The sequence below is a fragment of the Felis catus genome, chromosome A1 (assembly GCF_018350175.1).
Source record: "Felis catus isolate Fca126 chromosome A1, F.catus_Fca126_mat1.0, whole genome shotgun sequence".
Lineage (NCBI taxonomy): Eukaryota > Metazoa > Chordata > Mammalia > Carnivora > Felidae > Felis > Felis catus.
Window position 1 is genome coordinate 175,931,858 of NC_058368.1, and position 17,767 is coordinate 175,949,624.

At 47.4% G+C, this 17,767-nt stretch overlaps 1 protein-coding gene across 4 annotated transcripts in view; it reads right to left on the minus strand.

Moving 5' to 3' along the window:
- The window catches only part of LOC123379527, a 261,601-nt gene that overhangs the window by 137,178 nt on the left and 106,656 nt on the right, over positions 1-17,767 (minus strand). Inside the window, exon 1 of one of the 4 annotated variants that reach the window (XR_006584074.1) lies at positions 12,402-13,490. The exons of 1 other annotated variant lie outside the window; for it this stretch is intronic. The gene's annotated coding sequence lies outside the window, so the exon portion shown is untranslated. Of the gene's footprint in view, positions 1-12,401; positions 13,491-17,767 lie in introns of those variants that run through there. 2 more of the 4 variants (XR_006584067.1, XR_006584070.1) reach the window with 2 other exon arrangements.

Below are 17,767 nucleotides of genomic sequence, written 5' to 3' on the forward strand. Positions count from 1 at the left end.
CATGAAGACATATAAAACGAAGCAGCAGTGGGTGGAGACCGCCCAGCTGGACAAGAGTAAGGAATACCGTTTGCTAAGCAAGTCCTGTGCAGTGCCAGGCACCGGGTTAGGCACTGTCTGTTTACGATCTCCCAAGTCCTGCTTGACGCTTCCTTAGGCAGGTGTTACAGTTTCCATTTTATAAATGAAGAAACCGAGGCTGGGGTGAGGGTAAGACATGGGACTTGCCAGAAACTCCATGAGGAGGAAGGAGCAGCGCTAGAATTCAAGCCCAGGTCCGTCTGAGTCCCACAGCCACACTTCTCCCTGACCTCATCACGTCCTCCTTCCTAGATGGCACCTGACAACTACCCCAACCCGGTTTCTGGAGGGTCCTCTCAGTCTATATCCGTGGCCGCCGAGCCGCTCCCCTCTCTTGGCCCCTCTCCTCAGTATGGTATGTGCTCCTTCCTCCCTCCTCCTCCTCCAGGTGAACTTGTCTCCATTATTCTAGAACCAGGCTATACTCTGCTTTCTCCAAGAAAGCGTTCATCCACAGGACTGTCCCCTTCTAACCTCTCATGACTTGAAAGGTAATGATGTTCAATCTGTTCCTCGAATGCCAGAAGACGTAATGGGTTTCAGTGCTGTTCCTACCCAAGTTCAAGAGCACAGCCACCATCCCTCTGAGAGTCAAGACCCCCTGCTCTCTATTTCCAAGGGCTACAGGTGTGATGATCCTTGAAGGAGTGGGGGTGTCCACATAGGGCTGTTTGGATGAGACCTGACAAAATCTCCAGGCTCAGTAACTGTTGTTCTGATGGATGATCCACAGGTATACAGGTGTCCAGAAGGCCATAAGCTGGAATGACTAGGCAAATTGCTGCCGGGACTCCCCTGTGGGCATCTCCCGGGTCAGCTCCCAGGCTGCCCCTGACAGTTTCTCACTGCTGACCTTTCCTCCCTGCCTGGACCTCAGTCAGGCCCCCTCATTTGTGCTCAGCCCCACACCCACCTTTTCCCAGTCCTCCCTCCAGTCTGGGGACCCCCCCCCCGCCGTGGTCTGGGTTGGGGAGAGGCCCATGAGGCAGTTTCCTGACCCTCATTCTAATCCTCAGGTCGCAGAAGAAATTGTGCCTCCTCCCGTAGGCCCCCACCTTTGACTCACAGAGGCCTGTTTGGCTTGTCTCACCACTGGACATGACTCAAGCCAGAGAGCAAGGAGTTAAATCCTCTTGCACTTGAATCTCACGGTGTTCTAGCTATGCAACTTGGTCTAGTTCCTTAACCTCTCTGTGCTGAAGTCCTTTCATCCATCACACAGCTGTTGTGTGAGGAGGAAAGGAGTTCACACACACGCAGCTCCCAGAACAGGGTTTGGCGCGTGGTAAGCACTCCATAAATGTTTGCTGTGGGTATTACTTCTTGTGCTTTTTATTCCCACAATTAAAACCAGCTTCTCTTCATGTGTGGTGGCCTCTGTCTGACCCAAAGAGAAGTCCTACAGGGAGAAGGAGGAAGAAAGTAAAACACAGTGGTGGCGTCTCAACGTTACAAACTCCTGACAGCTGGTATCCAACTGGACGTCCAGGCAGGGCCCAAGGCTGTGCAGAGTCCGGAGCAGGGGCAGAGAGGGGCCCAGTGGCTCAGCCCAGGACTCCCCAACTCTCACAGCCATGGAGGCTGGGTCCATGGAGTTCAGTAAGGTCTCCAGGCCGCACGGGGCCCCAGATGACACCTGAGATGCCCCTCATGACCACCCTGAACATCACTTCCTCGTGGGTAAAATCAGGATTCTGATAATACCACCCTCCAGGAGCAGCTTTGGAAATGAGCTGGATGGACGGGGTGCCTGGGTGGCGCAGTCGGTTAAGCCTCCGACTTCAGCCAGGTCACGATCTCGCGGTCCGTGAGTTCGAGCCCCGCGTCGGGCTCAGGGCTGATGGCTCAGAGCCTGGAGCCTGTTTCTGATTCTGTGTCTCCCTCTCTCTCTGCCCCTCCCCCGTTCATGCTCTGTCTCTCTCTGTCCCAAAAAATAAATAAATGTTGGAAATGAGCTGGATGGATACATGGCAAGAGCTTTGAAGAACGCCTACATAATGACACTTCCCAATGCTAGGTCTTATTATCTTGGTAATTCTTATTTTCTTCTTCGTGCCCTCCTGCAGCTTCCACTCTCTATGGTGTGTGTGTGTGTAGTAATTTTACGACAAAGGAAATATGGCGAAATGGCATGTTTTAAAGAAAAAAAAAAACAGTGATTAAAGATGGAGTATCAATGCTGAGGATGTAAGGAATGGAGAGGATATATCCAGTTGGGGATGAATCAGGGTGCACCTCACGGAGGCAGCAGCATTTGAGACAGGCTTTCAAGCATGGGCAGAATCTGGTTAAGTAGCCAACAAGATTCCTTGGCACAACAAGATTCCTGGAGAGTCAAGGAACAGAGAAACTGCTACTAATGAAAAAGATGTGAGGGGAGAAAACCCAGAAATGCCAGCAGGAGAGGCAGGAAAAGGTCTTAGGAGGGGCATTTTTTTTTCCCAGAATGCCTATCTTCTGGCCAAAAAGGAGACCAGAGATAGAAGGTGGATACAGCCTTTCAACTAGAAAGACTTTTCTTTGTCATGGATGTAGGCTTAGGATTGGTGCTGGGAGCCACAAACTGATCATTTACAGAAGAAATAGGGGTGCCTGCATGGCTCAGCCGGTCGAACGTCCAACTTTGGCTCAGGTCATGATCTCATGGTTCATGGGTTTGAGTCCCATGTCAGGCTGTGTGCTGACAGCTCAAAGCCTGGAGCCTGCTCCGGATTCTGTGTCTCCCTCTCTCTTTGTGCCTCCCCCACTTGTTCTCTCTCTCTCTCTCTCTCTCTCTCTCTCACACACACACACACACACACACACACACACACACACACACAAATAAACATTTTTAAAAGAGAGAGAGGAGAAACAAAATGATCACTAACACCATGGGAGAAATTGTGTTCAAGTGAGTCAGGGCAATATACACAAGGGTAGTAAGAAAAAGGGAAGAGGCAGGCAGAAAAAAGGAAGGCCACCGAGGTTTTTTCTCACACCCAAAGAAGCAACGGAATCAAGTTCACCCCTTCCTGAGACAATGTAGACAACCCTTGGCTCCTCAGTCTCAGCCCCAAGCCTCTTCACTAAACAAGGGTCAATAACCCTCTGGGTAATGCACCCCTTCCCTGGGTCCTGGAAGCCCACTGCTCCCGGCTCTGCCAAGGAAGCCTTCATGGGACAGAGAACACAGCATGTCTCTTGCCTTGATGAAAGCATCAAAACCTGGAGAAGCAAAAAGCCGAGCCAGCTGGTATAGACAAGGTACTTAATGCAAACGCATTCCTACTTCTTCCAATCTTTTTGAAAGTGCTCCTCCAATTTCATATAAGCCAATCAGTAGACAGTGGCACTTGAGCATTGTAAATCCCACTTCTGCCACCCTGAAGCAGTGTAGCTCCACGCAAGGTGCCTCCTTCCTGGGAGCAGGAGTTCCTTCATCCATCCAATGGGAGGAATGACACAGACCCTGTAAGGTGGTTGGGAGCTTTACAGGGAGTGAATGCATGGTCAACGTCAGCCCTCGATAAGGACCAGCAACTGCTACCAAAAAGTCAGAGACAAAGATAAGCATGCACAAAAATGCACACAGAATAGCTCCTCTTGGTTGGAGAGCAAAAGCAGGAACTGGGGTATGCTGCTGAAGTCCCGAATTCCTCTAGATCTCGGCTAGCAAGTGCCTTGGCCAGGGACAGGCTTTCAAGTTGTTAACGGTCTCATTTCCCTAAGTTGTATAACAGGAACGGTGGTTCACTGTGGGGCTGGGCACGCAGAGCGTTGGGGCTGATGGGCCACATACTGGGCCCAGACCCTTGGGCAAACCTTGAGCAGATTGTGTGGTCTCCCTCTAGCACTGGGCAAGAAGAAGAGACCTCAGACATCCATCTGCAGGTCTGGACTAGGAAAGGGGTGCAACATGCTTCCTTCAGGGCAGCCAGCAAGAGATTCAGGGTGGAGGGGGTGAGCTCAAAAAGCTATTCTACATGAAGCAGAGACAATTTCACAAAATGATGTCTATTATCCCAGACATTTGAGAACCTGCCTGACTCTTCCTGCCCTGTGCCCATCTTCCAGGTCAGAAAACAAGCACAGCAGCCTGAAACTTGAGGAATACCCATTCTATCTGGGAATTAAAGAGCTGCTTCTATGAATTCAAATAAGGATCCCCCCTGTCTACACTGAGTCTTTCTTGACTCAGTAGCGACCCAGAACACGCTGCCTGCAGTATAGCCTTTCTTTCGCTTCATGTTCCTGCGTAAAGGCACATACTGGGCAAGGCAGCCCGGAGCCAGCTTCTCCCTCGTTTCACCATATAAAAGGCTGCCAAAGTAGCACCAATATATTCCGTGGTCTCTCCCTAATTCCATCTTCATTTAGCAAAATCCACTGACACCGTTAATTTGCATTGAGACCCAGCGGGCAAGGGTGAATAAGCCACTTACACAAAACAATGTTAAGGTGGCTTTAGGTGACAACGACAAAGGCCACTGCCACTTGTCACATTACGCTTGTCATGCCCTAGGAGAGTAATCCAAAGGGGCGACGGTGAGGACCCTGGCATCTCAGAAAATACAAGTTTCAGGTAAATAAAAGAAAGCCTGGCTTCTCACAGCAAGTGGGGGGTACACACCGGAAACAGTCAATGCTTTCTAAATATTCAAATAAATCCACAGACGACAGATCCAGAAGGGATTGTGAAAGGAACCTGAAACAGGCAGCGTGTTTATAAATCAGCACAATGACTAAAATGGATTGGCTTCCCTCTTCCCCACAAAAACAATATTGCCGTGGCAAGGTTATGAAGCATTCCTAACCGTGGACCTCATGATGATTAAATCATAAATATGACTCAACATGCCAGTAAAACAAAGATATCACAACTCTAAACCTTTACAATAGTTGGCCACAGTAAGAATTTACATGGCCAGCCCCATATGATGGGCATTGCTTCATCGGTCAAACCAATGGTACGAAAAGTCGCCTTTTACTCTAAAGCCTACAAAAAAAACAACTAAACACTGCAATGCCACTGCACCACCAACTTGACCTACAGCTGATACGTTAGCTATAATACACATCACATTTGTACCGCTTTGACTCACCTTCTTAATACGTGGGAGTTTGGGGGGAAATGGTTTTTAAAACCCTGCTGTCTTTTGAAGACGGTGCAGGAAAAACTACCCGAATGCCTTCGGTTCCCCTGGAGCAGTTGTTCTGCAGCAGCGAGGGGCATTCAGCATCAGCCCCCTGCCTCCGAGCCCCACTCCCACTCTCAAGTGCTGCAGGAGTCCCCACTCTGATGGCGGTGAGCACACCAGCAGCTATGTCCCTCCTTCCCCTTAGAAATCTCCTGAAGATGCCCCAGGCTTAGCTTGGATGCTTCTCAAGGCAGCTCCTCCCACTGAGACAGATACCTAGATCCCCATAATTCTAATCTGCTCTCCTGGGAACAAAGAAATAAAGCTGATCTTCCTTTTGTAGCTCAGGCTATCAGCTAAAATGCTATGGTGTCAAGAAAAAGAAAAGACAGCTCAATGAGGATTAAACAATAAGGAAGTTTATAGACTTGCCCGAGAGGCAGCCCTGAGTTGGGGTGAGCTTGGTAGGGGGGAGGGAATCGATCCAGGGACTCTGCCATCTCCCAGGACTGGATGCCCTTGTGGTTACAGCTGGCAGCCAACAGCCAGCAAGGCTACCTGCTTTCTCCCTCGCTGTTGGGGGGAGGGGTAGACAGAGAGATGGCCCTTTCCTGAACCCTCCTCAACCAAGCACAGACTTACTTTCCCCGAAGCCCCTACCAAACCCCTCTTCACATCTCATTGGCCTGAAATGTCTTAGATCTTCCATCTATGAACCAATCACAGGGGCCAGGGGGATGAGACTTCCTTGACTGGCTTAGCTATCAACCGAGCAGGGTCCATCCAAAGATTGTGGATCAATCTACCAAACCACGCCCACCTCACGCTCCCCCCACCCTTTCCACTCCCCCCACCCCCACCACTGCTGGTTTTACACATTGGAGAAGGGTATGGTGATTGTTGGAAAAATAATCACCATGTCCATTCTACGGTTCTTCTTTTTTGGTGGAAAATCCAATCCCTTCGGCAGATTCTCCACAGGAGGATCCCTGGGCCTCTTGTGATCTGGCTGCCCTCTCCAGCACTCAGCCCTTGGGGTGCTAAACTATTCGGGGGAACCACTCTGCCTGTGTCAGTACACTGGGCATCCAGAAACACTGGCTAAGCCAGACTTGTGGCTTTCACAGTCATGCCATACTGAGGGCTTATACGGGACAAATCGCCATGAGCTTTAGTGGGGCCTGGGTTTGGATTCCTGCTCTACCACTGACTGGATGGATATATAACCCTGAGCAGGTTATTTCTCCACCTTCACCCCCGGTTTTCTCATCTGTGAAATGGGGCTAATAATGGTAGTTACTATACTGGGTTATCCTCAAGAGAGAAAGCATGTACTTAGTTCTCTCCCATCTGGTACCAATATCAGCCTCCAGCTGTACAGAAAAGTAGAGGCTTTCTGTTCCTCCTTTACTCACACCAGATCCGGAAATGTGATCCCTGCCATCTGTGGATGCCCAGCTGTGCAGAAGGCCCCACATTCTCTGCAGGAGAAACTCGCTCTCTGCCCTCCAAGAGCCCTCTCCTCCTTCCCTCCACCTGCTCTGCCTCTGCCCCCTGCCCCCCAGACTCCCCATATGTAACAGAACTAAGCAGAACAGCTCCATCACAACAGAAATACCCATTTACAGTAACTGTGCCTTTTTTCTGCAATTGCAGCTGCTACTGTGTGCCTCCATTACTCAAATGTAACAAACCCACTTCAGCAATACTGAAGTTAATTATAAAGAGAAATACTCAGAGCTCTGGAAAGAAAATTTCAATAGTAGCCATTCATCTTGTAAAACATTCAGCCTTCTCCAGGAGCTAAAAATGAAAAAGAATTATCACACTAGATTTCTTTGCAAGTGTTTTCATGGTATGTGAGCTTCTTACAATGATTACGGATATTGATATTCTTAAGTAGTTTAAAGAAATTGGCCAAGGCAGGAATCAGAGAGGAAACTAACTGCTCAGCGACTGTTTCTTCCTTCGGTGAAAAAGTGGGTCATATCTCAAATGTTAACACTTCTTTCCCTACCAGGCTGAGAATTCCTGTGCTTGGGAACTTTCTTGAGCCCCCATCCCCCAATCTGTCCAGCACCCTCTTGCTTTGGCCTGTCCCTGTGGGTTCTGCCCAGTTGCCCTGACTCAATCTCGTTCTGCCTACTCCTCCAGACAGGTGCCTTAGCCAGACTAGCCTCCTGGCTGTTCATTCTCCCAGCTCACCTTCAGCCCCGTGTTCTGCAGCCCTCTGGTCAGGCCTCTCCCAGCCCTGCACCCAACTCACGCCTTACCCTGATCACCTATCCCACAAGGGACTCTGGAAAGTAAGAGTGAAGACCATCCTGTTCCACACTAAGTAGAGAAGTACCTGAGAAATACTTGAGAAGGTTGCTCATCAAGGAGGAAACTCAAACTCTTGCAAAACCACCCCCTTATCACCATCACCATTGGAGACAGGTCTGGTTGGGCCATGAAGCTAATTCTGGGTAGGAAGCTTGACACAGATGAGTTCTCTTGCAGGAAGCACATGGTAGGATGGACAATTGTTCCCATTTCTTCACCCCTTCCCCTGCCACGTGGCCGTGCAGAGGAGGAGGACACAGAGAGCACACCCCACCGCACTGACCCTGGGCTTGGCTATGTGTGTTGCTTTGGCCAAAGGGATATTAGTAGATGTGACACAAGAGGAACTCTTCAAGGACTTGCACAGTTTGGTTTAACCCTTTACACTTTCATGACCCACCATGAGAAAGGTATGCCCCAAATAGCCCCTAGTGCAAAGAGACTGGGACTCAACTAGCAGCCTAGAGCCAAGCTGGCAATCCCAACCAAGACTCGGGCAACCCTAGGCTCATGAGCAAGAAAACAAATGTTTGAGTTGTTTGTGTGCAGCAAAACCCAAAACAGAACAGCCATTGCCCCAAAACACCATTGCTGGCATCCTGACCACAAGGTTCCTTATTGCCCCAAATCAAGAGGTGACTACAATCAACACAACTGAAAGGCAATATATAGAACTGGAGAAACCACATATTTGAAACCACATATCTGCTAAGGAGTTAATATTCAAAGTATATAAAGAAATCATACAATTCAGTAGTTATTAATAATCTAGTTTAAAAATAGCCAAAGGACCGGAATAGACATTTTTCCAAAGAAGACATTCAAATGGCCAACAGGTATATGAAGAGGCACTCAACATTACTGACCATCAGGGAAATGCAAATCAAAACCACAATGAGATATCACCTGACACCTGTTAGAATGGCTATTATCAAAAAAGAGAGAGAGAGAGAGAGAGAGAGAGAGAGAGTTAACAGGTATTGGTGAGGATGTGGAGAAAAGGGAAGCCTTGTACACTGTTGGTGGGAATGTAAATTGATACAGCCACTATAGAAAACAGTTATGAAGATTCCCCCAAAATTTAAAAACAGACTTATTACTGGATATGATCCAGCAATCCCACTTCTGGGTATATATCCAAAGGAAATGAAATCAATACCTTGAAGAGATATCTGTACCCTCACGTTAACTGCAGCATTATTCACAATAGCCAAAATCTGAAAACAACCTAAGTGCCTGTTGACAGATGAGCAGATTAAGAAAAAAAAAAAGGTGTGTGTGTGTATGTGTGTGTGTGTGTGTGTGTGTGTGTGTGTACACGCACGCGTTCGCACACAAGCACATGTGTGAGCGTGATGGAATATATTCCACCACAAAAAAAGTAGGCAACCTTGTCATTTGAAGCAAAATGGATGAATCTCAAGGGCATTATGCTAAGTGAAATAAGTCAGACGGAGAAAGACAAGGACTATATTCCTCACTTGTGTGTGGAATCTAAAAAAACCCTGAACTCATAGAAACAGAGAACAGACTGGTGGTTATCAGGGCGGGAGGTGGGAGTGGGGGTAAATGGGGAGATGCTGGTCAAAGGAAGATAAATTCCAGTTATAAGACGGATCAGTTCTGAGGATGTCATGTACAGCATGGTGGCTATTTGCTAAGAGAGTCGATCTTGAAAGTTCTTACCACACACACACACAAAGGTAATTATGTGAGGTGATGGATGTGTTAGCTAACCTTATGGTGGTAATCATTCCACAATATGTAGGTATATCAAATCATTACATTGTACACCTAAAACTTACACTATGTTATATCTCAATAAAGCTTGGAGAAAAAGGATAATAAATATTGTATTTTTAAAAAAATAGATTGCCATCCACCTGACTCTTGATTTCAGCTCAGGTCGTGACATCACGGGTTCCATGAGATTGAGCCCTACATTGGGTTCCATGCTGTCAGTGCGGAGCCCGCTTGGGTTTCTCTCTCTTCCTCTCTCTGCTCCTCCCCTGCTCTCTCTCTCGCTCTCTCTCTCTCTCTCTCTCTCTCAAAAATAAATAAATAAACATTTTTTTTAAAAAACAGACTGCCATCTTTGCGGGACAGAAGAGAGAAGAGCAGCCACTCCATCGATAACCCCACAGCACTTGGCAATGATGATGGACCAAGGAAATAAATCAGAATCCTGGATGGGACCAGCTTCTGCCTCACATGCCCCACATGGTCAACAACTGTGCTTGCCTGCCTCGCTTCCCCTTGCCCTCACTCTGGTACTAGCCCCCCACACTTCCCTCTGGGGAATCACCGCACCCACACCATCAGCGTGACTTAGGAAGGCTCCCTCTGCTCTCTGGCTTTAGGCATGGGCTCATACTATCCACTTATTCCATTACCCTGGCCACAGTGAGTGGGTCAGGGATGGACATATGACCCTGGCCAGATGCAAAAGAGCCAAGCAGAGGACTTTTGCAGGAACCGCTGGGGAGGAGGGGCTCTTTCTGGTAAAATCTGGGCTCGGAGATGCTGGAGTCACCACCAACAGATTGCCCAAAAATGAAGCAAACACAGAGGGAAGCCAGGGCTAAAAGGTGGAAAGAAACAGATGTCTAAAGCCTTTGTGTGAACACCCAGATCCAGCTGAGCCTTAAGTTGATATATCCTGAACACCTCAGATGTATGAGTCCGTAACTTTCTAGTTTCTTCAGCCAGGGAAGTTGAGTTCTTTCCCTCCCCGACTGAAGACGCTCCATTTGTCAGCCACCCTGTGCAACTGCTCCTCTCCATCCTTGCATCATTGAGGTCTGTTCAATGTTAAGAAAGGGCAAAGAATTTCCATGCTCCTGCATTGGAATTTCTGTTGCTGGCCTCTGCCATTTTGTTGGGCCAGTGGTTCCAAACCCTTGAGAAGGGCAAAGTCCATCATTCTTGGTCAGGAATATTGCATAGCGTCTATTTGTTCATGCATATGTTTATTATTTTCTCAGTAAGTGGTTAACCTTTCCTTTTTCTTGGGGGAAAAATAATCTGAGCATACCATCACCTCATTTCCCTGCCTCCCTCAGTATTCAGGAACATGACAAAGTTGAATTTCTGAACTTTAAGAGAGTTCAAAGCAAATCAAACCAGCCCCCTTCAAAACAAAAGAAACTATCTTGTCGCAGAGGGTCCTCTCGCCTGAAATGCATTCCAAAGCAATGCCACAAATGCATGCAGCAGGCCAAATGCCATCGGCTGCTGATTGAGGGCCATCTGAAGAACATTCTCCCCTTCCGGCCATCCCCCAACCCAGCTGCCAGGTCTCCCCACTTGCAGTCCTCAAGTTCCTGAAATGATATGGGCAGTGCAGATGTCACAGGGCTCACATAAGGCATGAGAGCAGCCTTGGCCCTTGAGGGCTCTCCTGCTCAGCTGTCACAGCTGATTGGGCCGCTGGCCCAACCAAGGGCTCATTCAGAGAGCCTCCAACGCAAGACTCACCTCCCTCCCGCCCAGAGTCAAGCTCCTGATGCTCTAGTGAAGCATCTAGCGTTTTCATCTTGTAAAACGGAAATTCTGCACCCATTTTAATTTTTTTTTAATGTTTATATTTGAGAGAGAGAGAAACAGAGCACGAGTGGGAAGGGGCAGAGAGAGAGGGAGACAGAATCCGAAGCAGGCTCCAGGCTCTGAGCTGTCAGCGCAGAGCCCGATGCGGGGCTCGAACTCACGAGCCGTGAGATCATGACCTGAGCCGAAGTCGGACGCCCAGCGGACTGAGCCACCCAGATGTCCCTGCACCCGTTTTAAATACAATAACTTCCCTCCCCTACCCGCTGGCAAGCACCCTTCTACTTTCTGTCTCTTGAATTTGACTACCCTAGGTACTTCGTATAAGTGGAATCATACAGCATTTTGTCTTATTTCTGGCTTATTTCATTTAGCGTAATGTCCACAAGGTTCATCTTTGTTGTAACACGTTGCAGAATTCCCGTCTTTTTTAAGGCTGAATAATATTCCATTTTATGTATATGCCACATTTTCTTTATCTACTCACCTACTGATGGACGTTTAGGTTGTTTCCACACCTCGGCTATTCGGAATAGTGAGTGCTAATATCTCTTCATCAGTTCCGTCTGATACATACCCAGAAGTGTAACTGCCGGATCATGTGGTAGTTCTATGTTGAATTTTTTGAGAAATCGTCATACTGTGTTTCATAGAAGCTGCGCTGTTTTACATTCCCACCAACAGTGTACAAGAGTTCCAATTTCTCCACATCTTCGTCCACGCTTGTTATCTCTGGCTGTTGTCATTGTTTGTTTTTGTTTCATAGCAGCCATCCTGCTGCACGGAAGGTAGGATCTCATCGTGGTTTTGATTTTTAACTGCTACTCTTGTTGTAGTGGCCAACACTGGAACTTTCTCCTGCCTGTTTTTTTGTTTCTTTATTTTAGAGAGACAGAGACAGAGCACGAGTGGGGAAGGGGCAGAGAGAGAGGGAGACACAGAATCCGAAGCAGGCTCCAGGCTCTGAGCTGTCAGCACAGAGTCTGACGTGGGGCTCGAACCCACGAGCCGGGAGATCATGACCCGAGCCGGAGTCGGTTGCTGAACTGACTGATCCACCCAGGTGCCCCACTCCTGTCTCGTTTTTAATGTTTCAGAGGTGGGCTTATTTTACTTTGAAGATCCATGATCCTGGGTGCCTAACTAACTTGATACACATGGCCCAACTTCTAAGAGATCTCCTGCTTCAAAGTCACCGGGGCTTGAATCTCCCAAGTCATTAGTGCTACCCGTCCCTTTTCAGAGGAAGAAACAGAGGTCCCCAGAGGGACACTGTAGTGGTCAGGAAATAAGAGGTGGACAGATTGAAAACCTGACTCTGCCACTCACCAGCTGCAGGGCCGGGGAGTGTCTCTTAGTTTCTCTGAGCCTTGTTCTTGCTTTTCATTTGTTTCTCTGCAAAATGGAGGCATTGATAGTGTCTATCTCATGGGGTTGCTGTAAGAGCGAAGCTGAATAACACAGGCCAAATGCAAGGCCAGGCACGCAGCAAGTGTCCATTTCCAGCAGCTCTTGTGGTTGTTGTTCTCTTATTCTTATTAAATAACTTGCCCAAGTCCCATGACCAGTGACCACGTTTCCAGATTCCCAGTTTTTGTTCTTGCCGTGGTAACTCTTGACCCTACTTTCCTCGGTAGATGTGCTCACTTAGCCTTCTATGTGTCTCTGGGCCCAAAAACTGTAACCAATTGCCTTGCTTCTAAAATGTGCACTGAACTCAGTCTCTCACTGGTATACTCAGTTCAGTGCCATTCAGGAGGACAGGGGACAGCTGTGGAAAGCCACTGCTGGTTGTTACCGCAAGTTCCAAGTGGTCCAAGGTAGCAAAAGGCAAGAGCCAAATGATAGGGTGTGTGGAGGGTGTTCAAGGCACCGGGGCCTTGCGAGACCTTTGGCCTCCGTGAAGTTCACATGATCTGACCTGACGGCTCTCCTCAGTCATCGGGGACCTGCTTTACCTTTGCATTGATTCCATCATGCATTTGTCTGATAATCCACACTTCACGGAGATGCTCTCATTCGGTGAGTAGTTCTCGAGAATCTACTCGAGCAAGATGATGTCCGAGGTGCCAACCACACCAAAGAGCAATGCCACAGAGCCTGGGGAGGGAGACAGATATTCAGAAGGCCACACAGACCGGTGGAAAACCACAACTCTGCTAAGAGCGTAGAGGAGCTGAGTGCCCTGGGTCATGACAGGAACCGCTCTCCGCTGAAGGTCCAAAGCATGGGCTGCAGTGTTACAGAAGCAGCAAATAAAACTGAGATGGGTCTTGGGCTGCTCTCCTGTCTGGACCCCAGACACCTGCTGTAGCTTTCAGCCTCCAGCAACCTTGCCACACTCACGGCCATGAGGGAAGGATCTGTTTCAGGTCTCTCCTTGACTTGCACATGGCTATCTTCTCTGCCTCCTTCTATAGTCTTCCCTCTATGTGTCTCTGTGTCCAAATTTCCCTTTTTTAAGGACACCAGTCATATTGGATTAACACCCACCCTAATGACCTCACTTTAACTTAACTTACCTCTATAAGGGGCACCTGGGTGGTTCAGTCAGTTAAGCGTCCGACTTTGGCTCAGGTCACGATCTCGCAGTTTATAGGTTTGAGCCCCGCGTCGGGCTCTGTGTTGACAGCTCAGAGCCTGGAGCCTGCTTCAGATTCTATGTCTCCCTCTCTCTCTATCCCTCCCCTGCTTGCTCTCTCTCTCTCTCTCTCTCTCTCTCTCTCAAAAATAAATGAGGAAATTTTTTTAATAAATAAATTAAAATAAATAAATTACCTCTATTAAGACCCTATCTCCAAGTCAGATCACATTCTGAGCTACCAAGGGTTAGGAATGCCACACATAAATTGGACGAAGGGGACAAATTTCACCCCAAAACACTCCTGAAACAGAAACTTCTCTCTCACTTCATACTTTCCTTTGTAGACTTTGAAATTTTATATTTATTTATATTACAAAATTTATATTACAAAAAAATTATTTTTCTATTATAACTGTCTCATATATTTATGAGATTTCTATTACAAAAGATATTTTTAAGAGAAAAATCTATTAGAAATTAAAGCCCATCCCCGCCCCCCACCAAATCAACTGTCAAACGAAAGCACAGCGATTGTGTGTTGCAGGTCACCAGCATTTGTCTCCATCTCTGAAACGAGAAGTATGTCCTACATCACAGATCTCCAAGATGGAGAGTCCACATCCAAGGGAGACATGACTTGACCATTACTGGTCTCACACACTTCTAGTTATTTTTGTTTTAGTTTCTGTTTTGTTTTATGGTGTGTGTGTGTGTGTGTGTGTGTGTGTGTGTGTGTGTGTGCGTGTGTGTACTGGTATATACTAACTCTTAGGGCAGAACTAAGACAATGGTTTTGGTAGTAGTTCTGAGCACATGCTGGAGGGCTCCTTCACAAGGAAGCTTCCTTTCCCATACAAGGATTGATACGGGTACCCCTGGGAAGACAGGAGCCTTCCTACAGGTCAGGTAGAACCAAAGTGTCTGCCTGAAACTGAACTTCCATAAGGAAGGGTCAATATTACTCCACCATGGATCCAGTCATCAAAATGTGCTCAAAAGCAAGAACAACAAACAACACCCTAAGAATGGCATTTTGCAGAAAAGAAAGTCTGGGTTCCCTCATGACGTTGGTGAGCCCTTGTGCTAGCCTTGGGCTACTCACCTCCAAAACTTCGTGTTATGTGAGCTAATGAAAAGTCTTTCCTGTTTGATCCGTTGTAATTCCGATTTGATGTCACTTGCAGCCAAAAGCATCCCTAAGTGAGACAACTATCATTTTTGCCTGTTACTGTTCCCATGAGACAGTGAAGAAAACAAATATCCAGAGAAGCAAACTGATATATCCAAAGTCACACAGCTAATGGAGCCAGAACTGGAATTCAGGGCTTCTCCACATGAGGATACAAGACACCACAGTCAACACAAGCCCTGTTTCTCCCCCGTGGAGTTTTTACCACATGTTGTCACCTCCCAGAGCTGTTTTTAGTCTCCAAATGCCATGAGGCGCTGGCTCGCCAGCTGCCGCCTCCTAGCTCAGTGCCATTGATATGACATGTCAGCACAGTGGCCTTTGCTGTCTTCATGGGGGTACTGAGGTCCCGCAGGCATTCTGTATCCTTGCCTTGACAGTTCGTATGTCCCCCTCCCTTCTTTGGACATTCTTGTCCATCAGCTCCTCTGAACTTCAATTACGTCACTACATGCACGCATTCTTGCAATATTTAAAACAGCGGCTGTGAAAATTATGTAATAACATTAGGACGTTACGACGTTAAGCAGAATGCAAACTGCATGCACAGAGATAAGAAAAAACACATATGCACATGAAAAACGAAAGCCAAACCACGAGACTGCTGGCTGCGACTGTGGTAAGACTGTGGGTGATCTCTCTTCTCTTTTGATTTTCCAAACTTCCTGGTATGTACTTATAATGAAAAACAACAAGGTTAAAATGTTTTTAAAACATGTCATTGTTTATCTGGCCCTTCTCCTGGGAGGTAGCAATGCAGAGCATGCTAGATACGAGTATGAGCTCAGAAGCTTCGCTGTCTGGGTTCAATCCCAGCCCTCCCTCCTAAGAGCTGCATGGCCCTCCGTGAGTTCTTTAAATGTTCTGTATTTCGGTTTCCCCATCTGTAAGTTGGGGCTAATAAAAGCACCTGTCCCATAGGGTGCTGTTGAGGATTAAGCAAGTTAACATTTGTAAGGCATTACAATGTAAAGGCATTAAAAGACATTAGTGCCTAGTCCACAGTAAGTGCTATGTAAGTGTGGGTTAAATACAAGCCACCTCACTGTGCCTTCTCCACTGAGGGCACCTTGGAAGCGAATGTGATATAGAAACTGGGCAAACCTCATGTTCAGAGGGACCGAACCGGTGGAAGTTTCAAGAGGTGGATTTGTACTCAAAATAATTAAGACCGTAACTCTAGAGCTGTCTCACTCATATGGAGCAGGCTGGAGGTGTGCTCCTCATTAAGTCAGCCCTGGATGGCTCTCTGTCATAAATACTCTCTGATGCTTTATAGCTCATGAAGTATCCCCTCATAAGGCTCCTGGCAGAATTACGGAAAGGAAAGATGAGCAATCCTGCCCCAGGGCACAAAGACCCCTCCCCCCCCCACCTCCCCCATCCCACCCCCAAGCTAGTCTTTCTCTGCTTAAACAGGATGAAGTCCTCTAGCGGCCAGGAGGTGACACTACAACTTTTTATGTGAGTCCCAACACAGGATGCCCAACGGTCTCTGGCGACCTTTATTTAGCTGGGTTTGGTTTCGCCTGGCATGTCGGGAGAGAACGCAGGTCTCCTTCTCTCCCCGGTGGCCAAGAGAGCTAAACCACATTTCCTATGACCCAGTACCTGCATGTTTGTGGTATAGCCCACTTTATCAAACTGATCTCTAGAAAGGAGGCCCTTCCCCTGGGTGCATTTGATTGTATATGCCACTTGTGGTATACATTACATCTGCTTAGAGACGGAGGGTTTCTAAAAATGATGGCTTAGAGTTTGTCAGAGATGGGTAGACCTTAATCTAGATTCTCTCATTTCAATCCCGCCACGTCATATGGGGGAAAGCCCAACGTTTAGAATAGTGCCTGGTACACAGCAGGTACCTTATAAATATTTTATGAGAACTAGGTGTCACTTTTTCTCCTTGCCATTACTTTAAGAAGAGACCTCATCAAGACACTCATTCAGATGACACATGAACTGCTTCTTCTTTCTCAATGTGGCGTCGGTAAAATGCCCATGAAAACAGGATGCTACATTAGGAATAAGGTTCCTTTATTCTTGTATTTGATACATTATTGGGGAGAAGAAAAAAGCAGGAAGGAAGAGGAAGAAGAAACAGACCAAACAAAGGATAGTCTAGCACAGAGCTCAAGACACTTTCTGGAAAGGGCCAGAAGGTAAGCATTCTAGGCTTTCTGACTCATGCAATCTCCCAGCCACAGACAATACATAAGTGGATGGGGATGACTGGATTCCAATCAAACTTTATTGACAAAACAACCAGTGGGCTGGATCTCGCCTGCCAACCCTTCCTGGAACACAAGAATGATGACATAAATGGCAGAAGTGGTTAAATGACCATGGTGTTCGCTTACTGCCCGAGTCCAAAACCAAGTGTCAGGCCCTGACGGAGGGTGTACAACTTCAGAACATTGGCTTAACCCCTCCATGCCGTAGGTTTTGTTCAACTTTAAAGTGGAGAGAGTAATACTATGGGCCTTGAGGGATTAGCGTGAGGATCAAATAAAACCACGTTGGCAAATGATAAGCACGGTGACTGGTACTTGGAAGTGCACTATAAACACCAGCTGTCTTCATCGTCACCTTCCCTGTCGTCATCATCTGAGTCACTTGACCGACAGAATGGTGAGCATCACATGAGATAATGGACATGAACGCGCTTTGCAAAGAGAAGGCCTCTTTCACTTAAGTGCTCAAATGCGTAACAATATCCCATCCACTCATTCCTCATTGCCGAAATGCCAGGGGAAGTTGGATATATTCTTCTTGTGTCAGTGGAATAGTTCGGGAAACTGAGCCTCGGGAAAACTTAGGAGAATCGTTGCAAGTGACAACTTCCTAATTTGGTGAGGGCACCCCATAAGGAGCCCGGCTTTCATATTCTTTGCCCCTTTTCTGCCTCCTTTCAGCAACTTT